This window comes from Protopterus annectens, chromosome 1.part1 (assembly GCF_019279795.1).
Source record: "Protopterus annectens isolate FY-2018-M chromosome 1.part1, PAN1.0, whole genome shotgun sequence".
NCBI lineage: Eukaryota > Metazoa > Chordata > Ceratodontiformes > Protopteridae > Protopterus > Protopterus annectens.
In genome coordinates this window covers 364,552,562-364,570,577 of record NC_056726.1, presented here as the reverse complement: position 1 = coordinate 364,570,577, position 18,016 = coordinate 364,552,562, and the positions used below count along the sequence as shown (strand labels likewise).

Here is an 18,016-nt window from a genome sequence, read left to right as displayed (position 1 = left end):
GTTAACTCAGAACAACTACAACACCCTGCATCCAAACCTGAAAACTCTGCAGCTGACTGCCTGGAACATTGCATAAGACAAATTTAACCCAAATTTATCCCAAAGGGTTAAGGACATTATCTTGGAAGCTCGCAGACCTTCAACAAGGAAAACCTATTCAGCAAAATGGAAAAGATGTCTCATTTGGAGTACTGCTAAAGGGGAAGATGTGTCACTGGTAAACATAGCCAACATCCTGGAATACTTGGCAGAGCTATTCCACAAAGGCCTGTCCTACTCTTCCATTAAGATTCATGCATCAGCTATTTCAGCAGAATACGACTTGGATCCTCCAGTCTTCTCACATTCTCTGCTCAGGCAGTTTCTGAGAGGAATTAAAAATGTAAAGCCTCCTAGGAAGCCACCATTACCTGCATGGGACTTGAACTTTGTGCTAGAAAAATTGACACTTCCTCCTTTCGAACCAGCAGCAACAGCAGAATTGCAATACTTATCATGGAAAACTGCTTTCCTGCTGGCAATCACTTCAGCAAGAAGGGTTTCTGAGCTACAGGCATTAATGGCAGTACAGCCCTTTCTGATCTTCCATCAAGATAGTGTCCATGAGAACAAATCCTACTTTTATGCCTAAGGTGGTCTCCAGAGTATCTTTAAATCAGGCTATCCACCTACCTACATTCTTCCCCAATCCACAGAACAGGGGAGAAAGACTGTTGCATACCTTGGATGTACACAGACAATTGCGCTACTACCTGGACAGGACCAAGAGCAATAGAAAAACTGACCAGCTACTGGTAGCATATGCAACAGGAATGGAAGGGAAAGCAATTTCAAAACAGACAATATTTTGTTACTCCTACCATGGAAAGAAAACTCCAGAAAACATCAGGCCTCACTCTACAAGAGCTACAGCCACTACCACAGCTTTTCTACGAGGAGTGGCTACCAAAGACATTTGAGGCTGCTACTTGGAGCTCCGTGCATACATTTGCCAAGCATTATAATTTCCCTTTATACTCTAGATCCCGAGCAGGTTTTGCCACTGCTGTTTTGCAAGGGATCTTAACTACACCATAATTCTATCTTTCCTCCTCCTCCAGTTTGGCTATGGTATTCTACCCATTTGTAAGGACTGCAGATGCATCCTTGAAGGACATAGTACAGTTTTGTACCTACCATAAATGTAGATGTCCGATAGGAATGCATCTGCAGTCAGGATTACCCACCCTCCTTCCCCTCTGTGGTACTCCTAGGGTATTTGCCACTCTTATAGCTAGCTGGGGGGAATCTATTATGGTGTATTTGTATATATGTACATACATGCTTATCCTTTGTTTGCTCTCTAATATTTGGAATCATTGGCATTTATCCAAATTTAGTCCTCCTAGAGGGCACCTGGCATCTGGGGCAAGAAACACTGAGGAAAATGGCGTCGGCTGATGCCTTTATACCAGAGTAACTGCAGCTATGACGTTGGGTGAAGTGCGACACCAGCCGAAGCCAGACCCAGACTTTGGAATCCGGCTGACCGAAGGGCTGCCTGACGACAGGACAACCCATTTGTAAGGACTGCAGATGCATTCCTATCGGACATCTACATTTATGGTAGGTACAAAACTGTACTTTTCTCAACCCCCCCCCCCGGACAAAAGGCCCAGAGTGGAGGAAGAATCCCCCTCCTCTGATCAGGGCTCCATTATTTCAGAGCACTCTGATGATCAGGAACATTCTTAGTCCCCTTTTGAATCCTCTGATGCAGAGGAGTCCATTCCCTCTGTTTCCCCCCCCCCAGAGGATTATTCATTTGGGGAAACTTTGCATACCTTAAGGGAACACTTCCACTGGGAAGGTGGTTGCTTTTTTTCTGACAGCACTGACCATTGTTTTGTGGTCTCCTCTTTCGTATGTAGTGGCAACATGTGGTTCAGTGCGTCATGCTGATTACAGTGCACCTTGCCGTGGCACTATTGCCTCTATTTTGCTAATAGATTAACTGGTCTGCTAGGGCCCTTTTTTTCATTTGTTATGCAGTTACAGTAGTGGCGCAGCTGTTAGCGTTGCTGCCTCACAGCAAGAGGCTCTCCGGTTTGATTCTCTGTTAGGTGCCTTCTGTGCGGAGTCTGAATGTCCTCCCTGCGGTCACATGGGCTTCCAGTTGCTTTGGTTTCTTCCCACATCCCAAAGACATACTGCAGGTGGATTGGACTCTCTAAATTGGCCCGAGGTGAGTGTGTGTGCCTTCTGTGGAGGGGTGGGTGCCAGGCTTGCAACTCGACACCGTAAAACTCCACTGCCAATCGTTCTGTGGACAGTTGTTACGCTGTGGCGACCCCTAACGGAAAAAGCTGAAAGGAAAAGATGCAGTTACATTAATGTAAGCACAAGTCATGATCAGTGTAGAAACTACCAAAGAATCTTATTACACAAAATACAAAGGCTGAGTTGAAATGTAAAACTGTAATCCGCATTGTAGACCTGTTCCATAACCCTTTTGTCTGAGCCCTGCAGCAGAGTAGACTGATTTCTAGAGTCAGATAGCCATGTGACAACATTGGTGCACCTGCAAGATGTTTCATGTTGAGGTGAGAGTAAAATTGTTAAGGAAGGAGTTTGTGTTTAGACCCCGTAATAGATTGTGTTAGTGCAAGCAAAAGATTGCTTGAGCATGTGAAAAGGAGCTGAATTTGTAGAACTTGGGAGTATTTGCCATTTGTCTTCTGTACTACACCTGAATTTGTGGATATGTTGTAACAGTACTTGAAATATGTCACTAAAATTCTTAGTTTAGAAGCGACTGCGGCTGTGTGTTTGGTGGAAGGAATTATTGTAATTCTGAATTTCGAAACAGTTTGCTAGGATAATTTTGTGCTTCGCAAATTAGCAGGTTAACGTGATATAACTTGGCCTGAAGTGAGATTTTGTTACAAACGCAAGATGTAGTGCAGCTTTTCTTTTATCCTTTTTTGTTCCTTTAATTTTATTTTTCAAGAGTTATTGAGCCCTTTCCCTATCTCACCCCTTAACAGCACTTGCCAATTTTCTGTATTGTGCGTTTGATAAGGGGAGTGCTGTGTTGCTCGTACCTTTTTTACATGTTGTAGCAGGTGTTTTTCTGGTGTGCGGATTTTTTATCCATCCTGCAGCAATGTCTATTTTGTAATGATTAACTTTTTTCCCTTTAGGTTACTGTAAAAACGTTTTTTACTTAATACATTAAATAAAACCTTAAAGTCTGGGATGGGGGGATTTTTAATCATTGTAGCATACAGTTGCAGCTTTGACAGTTATAATACCTAGTGACGGGAATACTTACTGTTGTCGTTGGCAGTCGCCTTTGATTCTTGTGTATTATAATGATACACAAGGCTTCATTTCTCCATGTCCTTGTTCTTTCATGCTTCCATTTTTTGCCAAAGCTGATCAGAAAGATGCTAAGTATTTTCACCATTTGTCTAGAGCACTGTTGTCTGCCTGTGTTATTTCTAAAAAGCGGTTGCAAATATTGTGCAGTTTTTTGGACTTTGCTATGTTCTGACTGCCATTTTTTGTTTTCGGATAGTTAGTTTGCACTTTTACTTAAAGTAAGAGGTTATTAAACTCCTTGAGGAGCAGATCACCAGATCTTGAAATTTAACTGTCCATTACTTTTGAAGTCTGTGTTTATCAAGATCATCACAATGTGCTAGATTGCCTTACTTTATTCTGCTTTCTTTATGCGGAATGATTGGTCGTGAAGACCAGTGCCTTTTCTATTAGTGGGCTTAATGATGTAAAACACATTTATCAGTAGCACCTCAAATTCTAAGTGCACTTTATTTTTTATGGAAAACCCAGAAATCATAAGTATGAAGATAAAAGCCTTATGACATTAGTAATAGTTAAATATAATAGAATATGGACCCTAGCCAATCTATACTGGTTCCCAGGCATTGGAACAGGAACTGTTAAAAAAAACTTGGATTTCATTTCCAATAATTATAAAGGCAATTTAATATTAGGAGGAGATTTTAACTGTATATCAGTGGTGCAGCAGTAGGGTTGTTGCCTTGCAGCAAGAGGTTCTCCCATTCGATTCACGGCTGGAGTGCAGGGAGTGCTTTCTGTGTGGAGTCTGCATGTCCTCCCCGCGGTTGGGTGGGCGTTTGAAAGACATCCGTATGGGCGTGCCTTCGTTGAAGGTTGAACGTAGAGCCGGCACCTCTGCGTTCATGAAAATCTACTGCAAATCATTACCGGACCGGAGTTATGCTGTGGCAACCCCTAACCAGGACAAGCCGAAAGACAACAATAACAACATTAGATATTTCTGAAACTACAAATAAAAGACCGCTGCGTACATCTGCTGTATCAAGTTTTAAACAAGTGGATAGAATCATTTCATCTTTGTAGATGCTTTCAGATTTAAAGAAGGTAAATCTTTGTTGGTTTCCCATCAAGATCACATATTTGGTACCCAAATTAGAATAGATAAAATATTTGTTGCCCATGACTTACACTCTAAAATCATTAATTTCTCAGTCACACTCTGCCCCTTTTCAGACCACAGTTCATTGATGCTAAAACTTCAAAATGGGTACAAACCATTAATCTTTAACTACAGAATTCCAGCATGTATAACTAAAATTAGAGTTCAAACCCTGATTATCATCTGACTTATAGTTCTTGGATATTAATTACACCACAAAGATAAATAAAATATGGGATTCATTAAAAGTTTTAAATATATGGTAAAACCCTAACTTGGTATAAAAAAAATCGGAGAATGGGATTCTGAATTATTAGATCTACAATCCAAACTTTTGTCAGTAAAACCTGAAAAATAATCAAAATCATTTGGAGATGAAAAAGAAATAAGTATTACACAATAAATACAACAAAATTCTAACACACAAAACTAGTTTAGCTTTAGAAATTCAAAAAATGAATACCTTTGCCACTTCTCCCAAATATCTACATAATTTATCCAGAAGAATCAAAATACAATCAAAAGCTAATAAGTATTTTCCATGAAAAGAAAGGGAAAATGTGTCTGATATAGGTGACATTCGTGATGCCTATAGAGATCACTATATGGAGCATTTCCAAAAAGAAAATATACATATTGATCAAGTAAATCTAGATGAAAAATGTTCGAATTTAAAAAAAAAAAAAAAAAAAAAAACAGAAAAATTACAACTAGATCTGCAAGCGCCCGTATTCCACAAAGAAATTACAGATACAATAAGAGGGTAAAAATAATAACGCTCCAGGTATAGAGATGGCATAATTATGGAAATACATAAACTTTTTCCTTAAAAAATGCTCTCTTCCATAAAACTCTATTAGAAATTCAATCACAAGCTTTAATACCACTCTCTTGGAGATTTTCCTTAATCACACCAATCCTAAAGGAAAACAAATACCAAACCTCTGTACCTCATATAGACCTATATCATTATTAAATAATGACTATAAGATATTTGACAATATTAACTAACAGAATAAAAATACCATTATCCAAAACAGTAAATGATCAAACGATTTATATATCATGGACACGCACGACAATATAAAAAGATAATTTTTCTTAGAGTATGTTAATAAAGAAAATAAACACTCATAGTTGGCTTAGATATAGAGATAGCCTTTGATTTCCTAAATTGGGACTATTTATTCAAAATGAATTTCCTGCATCCTTTGTTCATCTCCTAAAGAATGAAAAAAAAAAAATATATATATATATATATATATATATATATATATATATATATATATATTTAGCACATGTCAAGTTGGGTCCTTTTACCTCTGAATCTGTACATGTAACAAAAGGCACTAAACAAGGATGTCCCCAATTCTATTTGCTCTGGCTTTTGATATATTGGCAGATTCAGTTCGTAACAGTATAAAAATCAAAGGAATGAATGTTTATGAACAATACAATTCTAAAGTGATGCTATTTGCTGATGACATATTACTAACATTATCTAATACAAGAGAGACAAGAATTAGATATATTGACGAATTTTGCAAGACTTCAGGACTCAATTTCAGTAAATCAATTTTTTTTATTTTTAAATAAATAACTGCAGGCTAAGGGGGATCACATCATAGAGAAACAAGAATCTAACTTAAAATGTCTAGGAATTGAGTTAGGCAAGGATAATGAATTAGTCTCAGACTACAAAGATATCGTCAATGCAATTAAAATATGGAAAAATGGAACAAAATAACATTTGAAGATGGACTACAGTTAATAAAAATGGTTTTGCTGCCCAAGATGCTATATATAGGCTTGGCAATGCAGCTGTTACCAGAAAGGAATATACTTAAGTAAATTCATGCCTAATAAAAATTTTTATGGTTTCCCAAAAGAAGCAGAATAGCTTTAATACATCACATCAGACCATGAAAACAGGGAGGATTAAACTTTCCTTATATAGAAACATATATAAAAGCATCAATATCTAAAACAATCTCAGATTGGATAAGTGCAAATTACTCTGCAAATTGGAAAGAATTGCTAACTGTAATATCAGTAAATGAATTTGATTTACAAAAAAACTTTCAAATAACAGATGAAAACAATTTGCCATGGCACATATGTATTAGTGTGCAATGTAACACAACTAAACCCCCTAAAACTCGTATGGTTAATTATTACATTGACTCATTTAGGAATATTATTAATGCAAATATAGATTTAAAAATCTGGTTTGATCTTTTAACACCATTTATAGTTTTACACAACTTTCCACATAATATATAGAGACATTAATTTCTGGGAACAAAGGATTTGTTTGGCTCCAGTAGTATATCAAAAGAACTAAAATGTTTTAGATATGCAAGTAATATACACAATTCCACAACAGGACTGGCTAACTTTACAGAGTATTCTGTCATATTCGCAAGATTTAAGTAGAATAATTAACTATTCTTCATTTTATGAAATACCTAAATTTACGAAATACTTATATGAAGTCGTATGTAATGACTTTGACATGGGAAACAGTATTTCAAAATTTTACAAAATATTGACAAACTATAAAACACCCAAAACCTCATATTGGAAATATTTAACAAAAGGACACTCAATACAGTTAACTGAAGATATTAAAACAAATGTCTTATCGATAAAATATACATCCTTTACATAATACTGGAAAGTACTTAATTGGGAATGCTTGCACAGAGCATTCTTAACCCCAGACAGAATCAGTAAAATCAGATCTTCGTTTCTTGCTGCTGCAGTCATCACCATTGGGTTATCCATGCTTTGGGTAGCCCTCAGTCCGTCCGAATACCAGAGTCAAGGTTTTGTGCGTTGGCTGCTGTCACTTGCTGGGTGACGTCAGGTCATCCGAGCTATAAAGGAGAGCAGGCGATGTAACTACGTCAGTCTTTCTTGCTGTGGAGCCTGTAGCAGAAGCAATTTGTAACGGTGCTGATTGGCTGTTTCCTGATTTCAAACTTCAGCTGAAAACGTCTAAAGCCAAGTACCCCGTTGGGGATCCTTCCTTTTTGTTGCATTAACCGATGTCCAAAAAGTCAACTGTGTCGCTCGTGGAAACCAAATACCATACCAAGGCTTTCATTCTTACTGCATCACTTGCATAGGCTCATCACGACGTACCCTGCTGTTGGTTCTGTGCCCTCTTTAACTCGAACTAGTCATTGTAGAGCTCTGTTTGTAGCCAGTTATTTTAGTCTTCCACCTCCGAATACTGATATGGCATCCTTCAGTCAGCAAACTGCAGGTTTTCCGAAAAAAATAAAGATTAGGATAGAGACAGATTGCATAAGGCCAAGCTTTCTGACGACACCACCGCTAAACGGGTCGTCAGTTCTTCAGAATTCAGTGAGGTGCTTTCGCAGCCCCTGATGTCCAACTCAGTTTCTTCGCAGGCCTCTAAGACCCTTTCTGAGTCCTGTTTGCCACAGATGTCTGCATCATCTAACGAGCCTTCGGCTATCTCGCCCTTGGTTGGGTCTGGAGCTGCTAAACAGCCACTGACGTCTGAGGATACCGCTTTCACTTCAGATTTCTCTTCAAGACCTTCGCTCTCTCCTCTGACTAACACACTGAAGGCACCGAGGGGTACCCTTCAGGCCAGACTTAGACCCACTCCAAAGAAAACCGCAAAAAGTCTCCATTCCAGTACTCTTCCCCTCAAACTAGAATGCTTAAAATAGCGGAGGATCTCATCACTTTCATCCAGGGTAATCTGGCCACTCCAGCCAAAAGGAAAAGGGATCCTTCTCCAGACATCCTGTCTGATTTGGGCTCAGAGGGATCTGACTTCTCTGTTTTTGAAGAGAAAAATCCTCTTGGTGCCTCTGAAGACTCCGATGCAGAAGAATCTATTCCTTCTGCATCCCCTCCGGAGGACTGTTCCTTTGGGGAAACCCTCCACATCCTCAGAGAACACTTCCAATGGGAATTAATGGATTTTCCTCAATCCAAGAAAAGACCAAGTTTCTGGACATACCCCGGCATAGGCCTCCATCCCACCCATCTTGGAGGTGGTAGATGATTAGCAAGAATCCAGCCTTACCCCTGACACCCTTACACCTGCTCCCAGAAAGCCTGACTAGTACTACAGGGTACCTGACTCTTACATTCCTCTACAGAAATCCTGTAGCATGTCCAGAGGTGATTACTCTGGGACCTAAGGGAGTTAAGGCTACCTCTGCAAAGAATCCTACTCCCTCAAAGAATCCAGGGCCCTAGACAGATTGGGTAAAGAAAAGTATATACCTCTGCAACTTTAGCTGTAAGGGCTGTCAACTGTCAGTTCCATATGTTAAAATATCAACAGCATACTTTGGAACTTATGAAACAAATTTTATGCTTTACCAGATTTTGCCAATAGAGGGGAGAGCAGAATATCTGCATTCTTCATCTCAGGTGGTAAAGCACTCCTTGCACTGTGGGTTTGACGCCCTAGAAGCTTCTAGCAGGGCAGCAGTGACAGGATCTCTTATCAGAAGACATGCATGTTTGAAGGAACAACCTCTCCCTGATCATGTCAAAGCTAAAATCATGGATTCACCTCTTGACAGACAGTTTGTTCAGACAGAAAAGTGAAGAGCTATTTAAAAAGATGGAAGACAAAGCTAAATCAATGCAGACTGTTAACTATTTCCTTCAAGTACAACCTCCAAGGTTTAGCAGAAATTTTCCTCTAAACACTGGTTCTTCACTGCACCAAATAGGCAGGCACAAGGCAAAACCCGTAGGGACAGACCCACCAGGGCTCAAACTCAGGGCCAGCAAAGAACTAAACAGTGGCCCCCCTCTAACTCTAGAATTCAAAAACAACAATGTATGCTAAAAACTCTCATTGACTACCTTTCCCATCTTTGCCTGCCTCCACCACACCAAAAGTTAGGAGTAAGGCTATCTGTTTGCAGAGAAAATTGGAGCTTTATAACAAAACATTGGTGGGTCTTAAAAATCATTGCTCAGGGGTACAAATTCAATTCCTGAGAAGTACCACTTCCAAGATGGTACCCAGACCTACCTCCAAAGCAGCGAGTAGAAGCACTAAAGCAAGTGCAAAACCTAATAGCCCTAGGGGCAGTAGAACCTGTGCCTCCAGTTGCAAAAGGATTCTATTCCGGACTATTCCTTGTTCCCAGGAAAGAGGGAATTTGGCGTCCCATCTTGGACTTATCCTTTCTCAATGCTTTCCTGGTAATCCCAAAATTCAAAATGCTTACCTTACAACAGCTTCTACCTATGCTTCCAAACAAAGCTTGGATGGTCACCTTAGACGTAAAGGATGCTTACCTGCACATCCCAATAAGGGAATCGTGCAGAAATACCTGCGCTTCAGAGCAGGATCAGTACACTTTCAATTCTGTGCTTTGCCATTTGGCTTATCTACTGCTCCCAGGGTTTTCACCAAATGTCTAGCTCCTGCCATTGCCTTTTGCAGTCAAAACAGTGGACAGATTTACCCTTACCTGGACAACTGTCTCATCCAGGCAGATTGCAAGGAAGTTCTCCTGCTACACCTAGCATTTGTAAAAATCCTACTCGCCTCTCTGATCACTATAAACGAAAGGAAATCAAAACAGACACCTACCAGGAAAATCATATTTCTGGCAGCCTTATTGGACACAGAACAGCAAATGGCCTTTCTGTCCCCAGAAAAAGTTTCCTACTAAAATACTTCACTACTCTGGCTTCGCAAACCCAGCTTTCTGCCAGGAAATTCCTGCAAGCACTTTGGTACATGGCGTCATGCATCCTCCTGATACCTCTGGCCAGACTGCATATAAGGAAAATTCAGTGGTACCTGAAGAACCTATGATGTCAACGCTCTCAACCTCTGGCCACTTCCCTGCCTGTGATCCCTTGCATAATGTCAGAGTTCCTCTGGTGGGCCCAGGCCTGTGCTGTGAACAAGTGACTTCCATTCACCCTCCGTCCATCAGACCAGACCATAACTACAGATGCTTTGGACATAGCCTGGGGTGCCCACCTGGAAGGCAGGTGCACCCAAGGTCTCTGGGAAGCTCAAATGCTAGCGTTGTACATCAAAAGGAAATGATAGCAGTGCAAAACTCTGGTATCCTTCAATCCCTACCTCAAACTGGGAGTTCTCATAAAAACAGAAAACACCACAGTCATGTGGTACATCAATAAACTGGGAGGAACTCAATCTTACCCCCTGTGAAGACTAGCCATGAACCTGTGACTAGCAGCTTCATCCATGGGACTATATCTTATAGCCCAATACCTTCCAGGCATCAACAACACCCTGGCAGACCACTTAAGCAGAAACCTGCTGGACACACACAAATGACAAATCCACAGAGACATTTTCTGCAAATTACCCACACATGGGGGACCCCCCAGGTGGCTCTCTTTGCCTCTCATTTAAATCACCAAGTGCAGAATACCCTTTGTGTATGCATTCCCACCTCTTCCTCTCATTCCAAAAGTATTAAGATAAGGGAGGAAAAACCAAAAGCAATACTCATTGCCCCAGACAGCATTGGTACCCACTGCTGCGCAGCCTCTCTCTCCAGCCCCCCCCCCCCCCCGGCAGCTACCTGATACCTCACCTGCTATCCGGGGGGGGGGGGGGTGAAGAGACAATGCTGCACCCAGACCTCCAAACACTCAAGCTCTCAGCATGGCTTATTTTACCATAACGAATCTATGCTAAGCAAGCAAGTCCTTGACATAATCACAGAAGCCAGAAAGCCCAGCACCAGAAAATGTTACGCTGGAAAATGGAAAAGATTATTCTCCTAAAGCCAGTATAAGGGGGCAGACATTCATGTGCCCTATATTCCTCTTATTCTAGATTATATGACTGAGCTTCTTAATAAGGGTCTCTCCTCCTCCTTCTCCATAAAGATCCATGCCTCTGCCATCTCAGCAAACTTTGATACAGAACAGCCATTGTTCTCCCACCCTCTTAATTCTTTAGAGGAGCCTCTAATATCAGGCCTCCCAGAAGACCGGGATCTGAACACAGCCTGGGATCTAAACTATGTTTTAGAAAACCTTACTTTGCCACCCTTCGAGCCTGCAGCATCCTCAGAATTAAAGTACCTGTCTTGGAAGACTGCCTTTCTCATAGCGATCAGTTCAGCCAGGAGTGTGTCAAGAGCTTCACGTTTTAATGGCCATTGAGCCCATTTATCTTTTATGCAGACAGGGTTTCACTGAGAAACAACCCTTCCTTCATGCCAAAGGTGGTTTTGGATGTTACCCTCAACCAGGCCATCCACCTCTCCACCTTCTTCTCAAACCCTCAGAACAAGGGGGAAGGATACTACTTTCTTTGGATGTGCGCAGGCAACTCAGATTTTGTCTGGATCATACAAAGAAATTCGGGAAAACTGACCGGCTCTTGGTCAGCTTTAAAACAGGGGCACAGGGGAAAACCCGTATCCAAATAGACCATTTCCAAATGGATAGCACACTGCATCCAATTTTTCTACTCGCATGAAAAACTTCCCCCTAGGACCATCAGAACCCATTCCACTAGGGCAACCTCTACTTTCACAGCATTCCTCAGAGGGGTACCCACCAAGGATGTCCTGGAAGCTGCCGCATGGACTTAAGTCCTCACCTTCACCAAGCATTACCATCTGAATCTATTCTCAAATGCTAGGGCTGGGTTTGCCTCTGCAAATCTGCAGGGCATGTTCTCCCAGTCTTCAGTTTCCCCTTCTAATCAGCTTTGGGAATCTTCCCAATGGTGATGACTGCAGCAGTGAGAAACTAAGAACATAGTACAGGGGTGTACACTTACCATAAATGTAGATGTTAGTGTTCACTGCTGCAGTCATGCTTCCCTCCCTCCTTCACCCTGGTATCTGCTGTCCATGGAGAGAAACCTGTTTCAATGGGGGTCTCTCACCCCAGGACTACTAATTATTAAAATTTGATTTCGGTTGGTTAAGGCAAGAAAAACAGAGGTAATGGCGTTGCCTGCTCTCCTTTATAGCTCGGACGACCTGACTTCACCCAGTAAGCGACAGCAGCCGATGCACAAAACCTTGACTCTGGTATTCAGACCGACTGAGGGCTTACCACAGCATGGATAACCCAATGGTGATGACTGCAGCAGTGAGAACACTCAACATCTACATTTATGGTAAGTGTACACAACTGTACTTCCATAAAAGGAATATGTTGGAGATGTGAGCTAGTACACAATGCAGATTGAAACTGCATTTTCTTTGATTGTGTTAAAATTGTGCCATTTTGGAATGGTATTAATAACTTTCTGCAAGCTTTATTTAATGAATTATTTTAGTTAACTAAAGCTCTTGTATTACATGTGAACGAAGGTCCTCATTTGAGTAGGTCAAACATGTATCTAGTATGGACTACACTTGCAGTTTCAAGGAAGTGTATAAAAAGAAGATGGAATACAAACACAATACCAACTTTGGAAGACTTCTACAGCCTACTGAAGACCACAGCATTATTGGAAATTAAAATTAAAGAACTAAGAATTTATCCAAAGCCATTTATCAACATCCCTTTGGGAAAAGTTTTATCATTGATTGACATGATACAATAATTGGTCAAACACTGATAATGGATTGGCCATAATTATAAAGTAACTGTGTACATTAAGATCGGTTAGTGTCAGGCTAATGTAAGTAGTGTACATAGTTATTTAAGATGTTATGTATAAATACTATGGAATTCATTCAAATTTATTTGAAAAATAAAAAAAAAAAATTGAGAAGAATCTAAGTGCACTGTTAAAACACAGTAAGGATTAATTTGAATCTCATAGCTGCAGATTGGCTTAGTTTTGGTTCATGTAACCCACATGTTTATGGCTTCCTTGGTAAGTCTGTATCTGCTTAGGTGAGTTTTTTGATCTCAAGAAATAGGCAAAGGTTTTATGTAGTTAGTGAAATGGCATTTAGGTTTGCTGTCCAGCAAAAATCTAAATCCTAAATGAAGAGTTGCCCAGCATGACAGTTTGTTCTGGCTCTTTGTTCTATGGCATTTGGGTTCCCCTATATGCCCAAGGTCAAGATTTCAACCTATTGGCCTTAAGAGTAATTGCTGTAATTCCATGATTTCCGTTCCCAATGTATCAGGCTTATTTTTTAAAGAAGTTGATAGCGGATGAGCCCTGATTGTAAGGGGGTGGCACATTCAATAATCTTGGAAGGCATGGTGTTAATCATCAGTTTACCTTTTTTCTGTTACGTGTGTGTTTAGTGCTAGCTTTCACAGCAGTGCATTCCAGACAGACTTTGAAGTGGATTGGACTGCAATTGTAACCAGGCCAGGGTAGCGTCCCTAGCACCCTCAATCTTGGGTGGCTCATGGAAGTACGTTTTTCAGTACCGTGGAACCAAAGGAAGACCTGTCCCTGGAAGCCTCATCTACTTTTGTAATGCGTGATAAAGGTATGAGGTTAGATCAAGTGGCTGTAGCACAAATATTGTCAAGGGGCAATTTAGCTTGAAAGGGAGAAGATGTAGAGACTGCTCTGGTAGAATGAGCCTTAGGTTTGTGTGTCAGTGGCATGTTTGTATTCGCATAAACAAAGGATGTTATGTAGCCCTATCTCGCCTACATTCTTACCCATGGGTTCGGAGCCAAATATCGGCTCCGACTTGGCCTACTTTACTAGCTCAAAAGTCTCTGATTTGGCTGGGCTAAGAGGGTATCCCATAGTACACTGCTTCGTATCCCCAGATCTCGTTTGCCGCTTGTAGAGTTCGGACGTGGTCTCGCTTGGCTGTGGCTAAGTACCTCTTTTTGACTTATTTCTCTTGAGAAATTGGTTGCTTTGCACCCAAAAGCTATTTTAATAGCTAATTTTTGCTGCTGTCGCTGTGTTTGTGTGTTTCTGGTGTTTTTGTGGTATCCCTAACTGTTCCCACGGGCTAGGCCCGTTTTAGTTAGAGGACCTAGTCCTCCCTTAGTTGAGTTGTTAGTGTGTTTCTTATTGTATTGTGTTAGAACCGTTTAAGTTAGAGGTTCTCTCTCTGTCCTTGTTGCCAGTTGTTTGTTTAGAGCAGACGTGTCCAACCTGCGGCCCTCAGCTCTTCCATGCGGCCCTCAACCTCTAACTGCAACATCGATGTATGCATGCCCCAAAACACTTTTTTGTTGTGTTTTTTGCTCCCATGACCTGTAACGTTAATGTCAGTGTATGCATGCACCAAAGCACCCTTCTAGTTTTGTTTTTGAGCCAAAAAAGGGTCAGTGTGTTTACGCCATTATTTTGCACCAAACAGTTAGTGTGTGTGTGTGTCTTCCCACTGAAGAGGGACTCGTGTATGGATTTACCACTGTTGCCTTTGAAAGGGACAGCACTTACCTGTGTTAATAGGTAAGTATGGAGTGAGTGAGTGCATGCATGAAAGCAGAATTGTGTGTGTGAAAGTAGAAGAGTGTGTGTGTATGTGTGCGTGACAGAGAGACGCATGCACAAAGAGGCTAGCAATGATCAGTCTACCTATTGAACACAAACAAGTTAGTTCACAAATATATCGTACATTAAAAGTACACTTTCATTAAATTGCGGCTTTCCTGACGGGGAGAGTGTTGTATTGAACATGAACTCCTACCGCTTAACTGTATGGATTTTCAAAGACTGTCTGGATTTTTGCCTCAACTTCCAATTTGTGTCTTTTTTGCTTAGGAAATAAAAGTGGTCATCCAAGGTAATGCAGATCCAGGGAGTAAGAATGAGACAGCGGCTTAGGGTTAATGGGTCAGTAGTAGACTGACTATGTGGGACTGTAGCATATAAAGTTGTATTTTTTTTTTCAGACACACAAAAAAGCACCTAGTACTGTTTTTTCATTGGTGGGTTCTAAGCAGTGGTAGATTGGACAACAGAAAGCATAGCTTTGGCGGATCATCAATACTGGCAAATCAAGTGGGCACAATGTCATTTTTTAAATGTTGGGGATTTTAGTGTGTATGTGTGTGCTTATGTGTTGAGAGTGCTACAATAGTAGATGATTATTAAAGACAGAGACTTGCGGACTGTGGAGAATGTTTCTTTGTTTCAAAACCTAATAATTGGGTACGCATGCCAAAAGTAGATTTTTTAAGACATACCTTCTTGCCATTTACAGTGGATGGATATTTACATTTAATGGACAATGCTAGCAGTATTAGCGTGGGCCTGTGGGGTTCTGAAGGATGTCAAGTCTGCTACTGCCAATGTCTTGTAAAGTGACCTGGAAATGGATATTGGGATATAACTGAAAAAATATAGTAAGTGGGCTTAGAAATATAGTTTAAACAAAGTGTACTTTCAATTTGCAGGCCATAATTTAATTTATTTCAGGTAGTCCAGATACTGGTAGATTGTATACCATTTGACTTAATTAGGGAGAGCTGTCATTCTGGGGAAACAAGCAGCCCTAGTTTCAGTGAAAGCTCTGTGGTTGCTTGCAGGTAGGAAGTTGCAGGATGTTGATGCAATGTGTTTTATTTATTATTTTTAATGCATTTGTCATTTCAAAGCATGGTTTTCTTTGATGCAAAAGAAGGCAGGACTGTGAATGAGCCATATAATGCTTAACTGTCAGTAATGGGATAGAAACATTATACATGATGTATGTTTGCAGCTACAGTTGTTTCAATGGTGTCTGTGATGCATAACTATTTTGGGGCCTGTGTCCCACTTTTATTTTTCGCTTTGTCCAGATTTCTTGCTCTAAGTTTGAGAGGTATGGTTCCATACTAAATCAGAAGTTGTATTTACCTTGGAAGACTTTTCGGCATAATTATAACAGAGCCTTTTTAATATCTCTGCTTATTTCCAATATAAACTGCCATGTAACCTTGTAAATAACCTTCTTATTAAGCTACTTTACTTCTTTTGGAATAGCCAGGTATGCTTCATCTGTTCGGACATAAGCATAGAGTGCTAATGTGACTGATTTCTTGCAGCAGTCTGTGATTTACATATCACAATAACTTTTCTGTGTTTCTGGGTGTGTAATCAATTTAACAGTTTTAAAAATGTTTTCCAAAAATAAATAAATATATAATAAATAAATAATCCTCTCTACACTTTGAGCTATTGACAAAGTCTGGGAATTTGTTTTTTTTTTTTTCAAAAGCGAAGGTCAGAATTGCAGCTCAGTAATTCTGTAAGTAACTTCTGCACAAATTAAAATGTATGAATGTCAAATGGCTGTAGATTGGAGGGAAGTTTATTTTTATTTTATTTTATTTTACATTTGTTTACTGGGAAAGTCCAACTGGACACAGGTCCATTTTCAGCGGAGGCCCGGGGAGAAAAGCTCCAAAAATAACACAAAACAATATAATACAATACATGAGAGAGACAGCAAATCATGGATGTAGCACTCCTACAATATGGCAGAGATTACATCTCATAACAGTGAGAATCATTGAGGTACAGAATAAACTTAAAAACAAAAACTTTTTTTTTTACAGTTATAATTACAGCAAGGCAAATATCAATGAGTTACATTTTCAGGAGAAAGCTGTTTGTACATAGCTGAAGCTCTGAAACAATCTTTTGGTATGGATTAACCCGGGGATTGACACAAGTTATATGTTTACACCAGTATGTAGCGTTATCTTAGTGAGTTTATGGTTTTTTTATTGATTTACTTTTTGCCAAGCAGTTGTTTGTTAATTTATTGATGGTCCTTTTGGTGGTGGGAAACTGCATGGATGAATCCATCTTTATTATGATTTTTTTTTCAGATATTTTGACTTCCAGACAATTTCATTCAGTGAGTGGGTGTCCTGTGATTACTGACGTTGCCTATTTTACAAGTAGGGGCTTTTGTGTGTGTGTGTGTGTGTGTGTGTGTGTGTGTGTGTGTAAGAGAGAGAGATTTAATATGTATCCTGAATATAATTTTGCAAATGGAATTCTTAGTTAAACATGCCCCACTTCTTAGGTAAGTAGACTTGAAAAACTAATATTAGATCTTAGCCATCTAGCTGGGAAAGGTTAGTATGTGGATTTTTCATCTGGTTTGAAGGCTGTGCAACTTACCCAAGGACTACATTTATGGCTATCCATCCAGCCATCGTGTTGCTGAACTACATTGTTTGATAATGAGAGGAGCTTTTTACAGAAGTTGAAGGTTTTTGTGTCAAGAACCTGTCCATAAAAAGTGGCTTGTTTATGTTGCAGTGAAGGCTGTGGTCTTTGTAGTGAGCGTTTTAAGTATAACCAGTATTTCTGAGGTAGAGGAAGTCTCTTAAGGCTCTTTCTTAGCTGGAAAGCAAGCCAGTGATGAAATTTATAGGGGCCAGTGAGAGACAGAAGAAAGCAAGAAGCTTTTTTGTCTGTTTGGATAACTAAGTGAACTTGGTCCTTTGACCTTTTTTGTCAGAAATGGTTGTAATCTTTCTTTTGGCAGGGTGTTTTGCTGAGGCACATGCCAAAAGGGGCATTGCACTCAATAATGGCTCTTGTAAAGGAAGAGTACAGAGATGTTATGACCTTCTTGTCCCTGGATGAGATACCCTTACTAATGAAGTGGGCCATGTAAAAAGCTTTCCTTACAACTGAGACAACGTGGTGGT

The 18,016-nt window shown here is 40.1% G+C and overlaps 1 protein-coding gene across 9 annotated transcripts in view; it reads left to right on the top strand.

Annotated features, from left to right (window-relative positions):
* RBFOX2 (RNA binding fox-1 homolog 2) overlaps positions 1-18,016 on the top strand; it is a 2,020,637-nt gene that overhangs the window by 1,097,170 nt on the left and 905,451 nt on the right. The gene's annotated exons all lie outside the window — the stretch shown is intronic.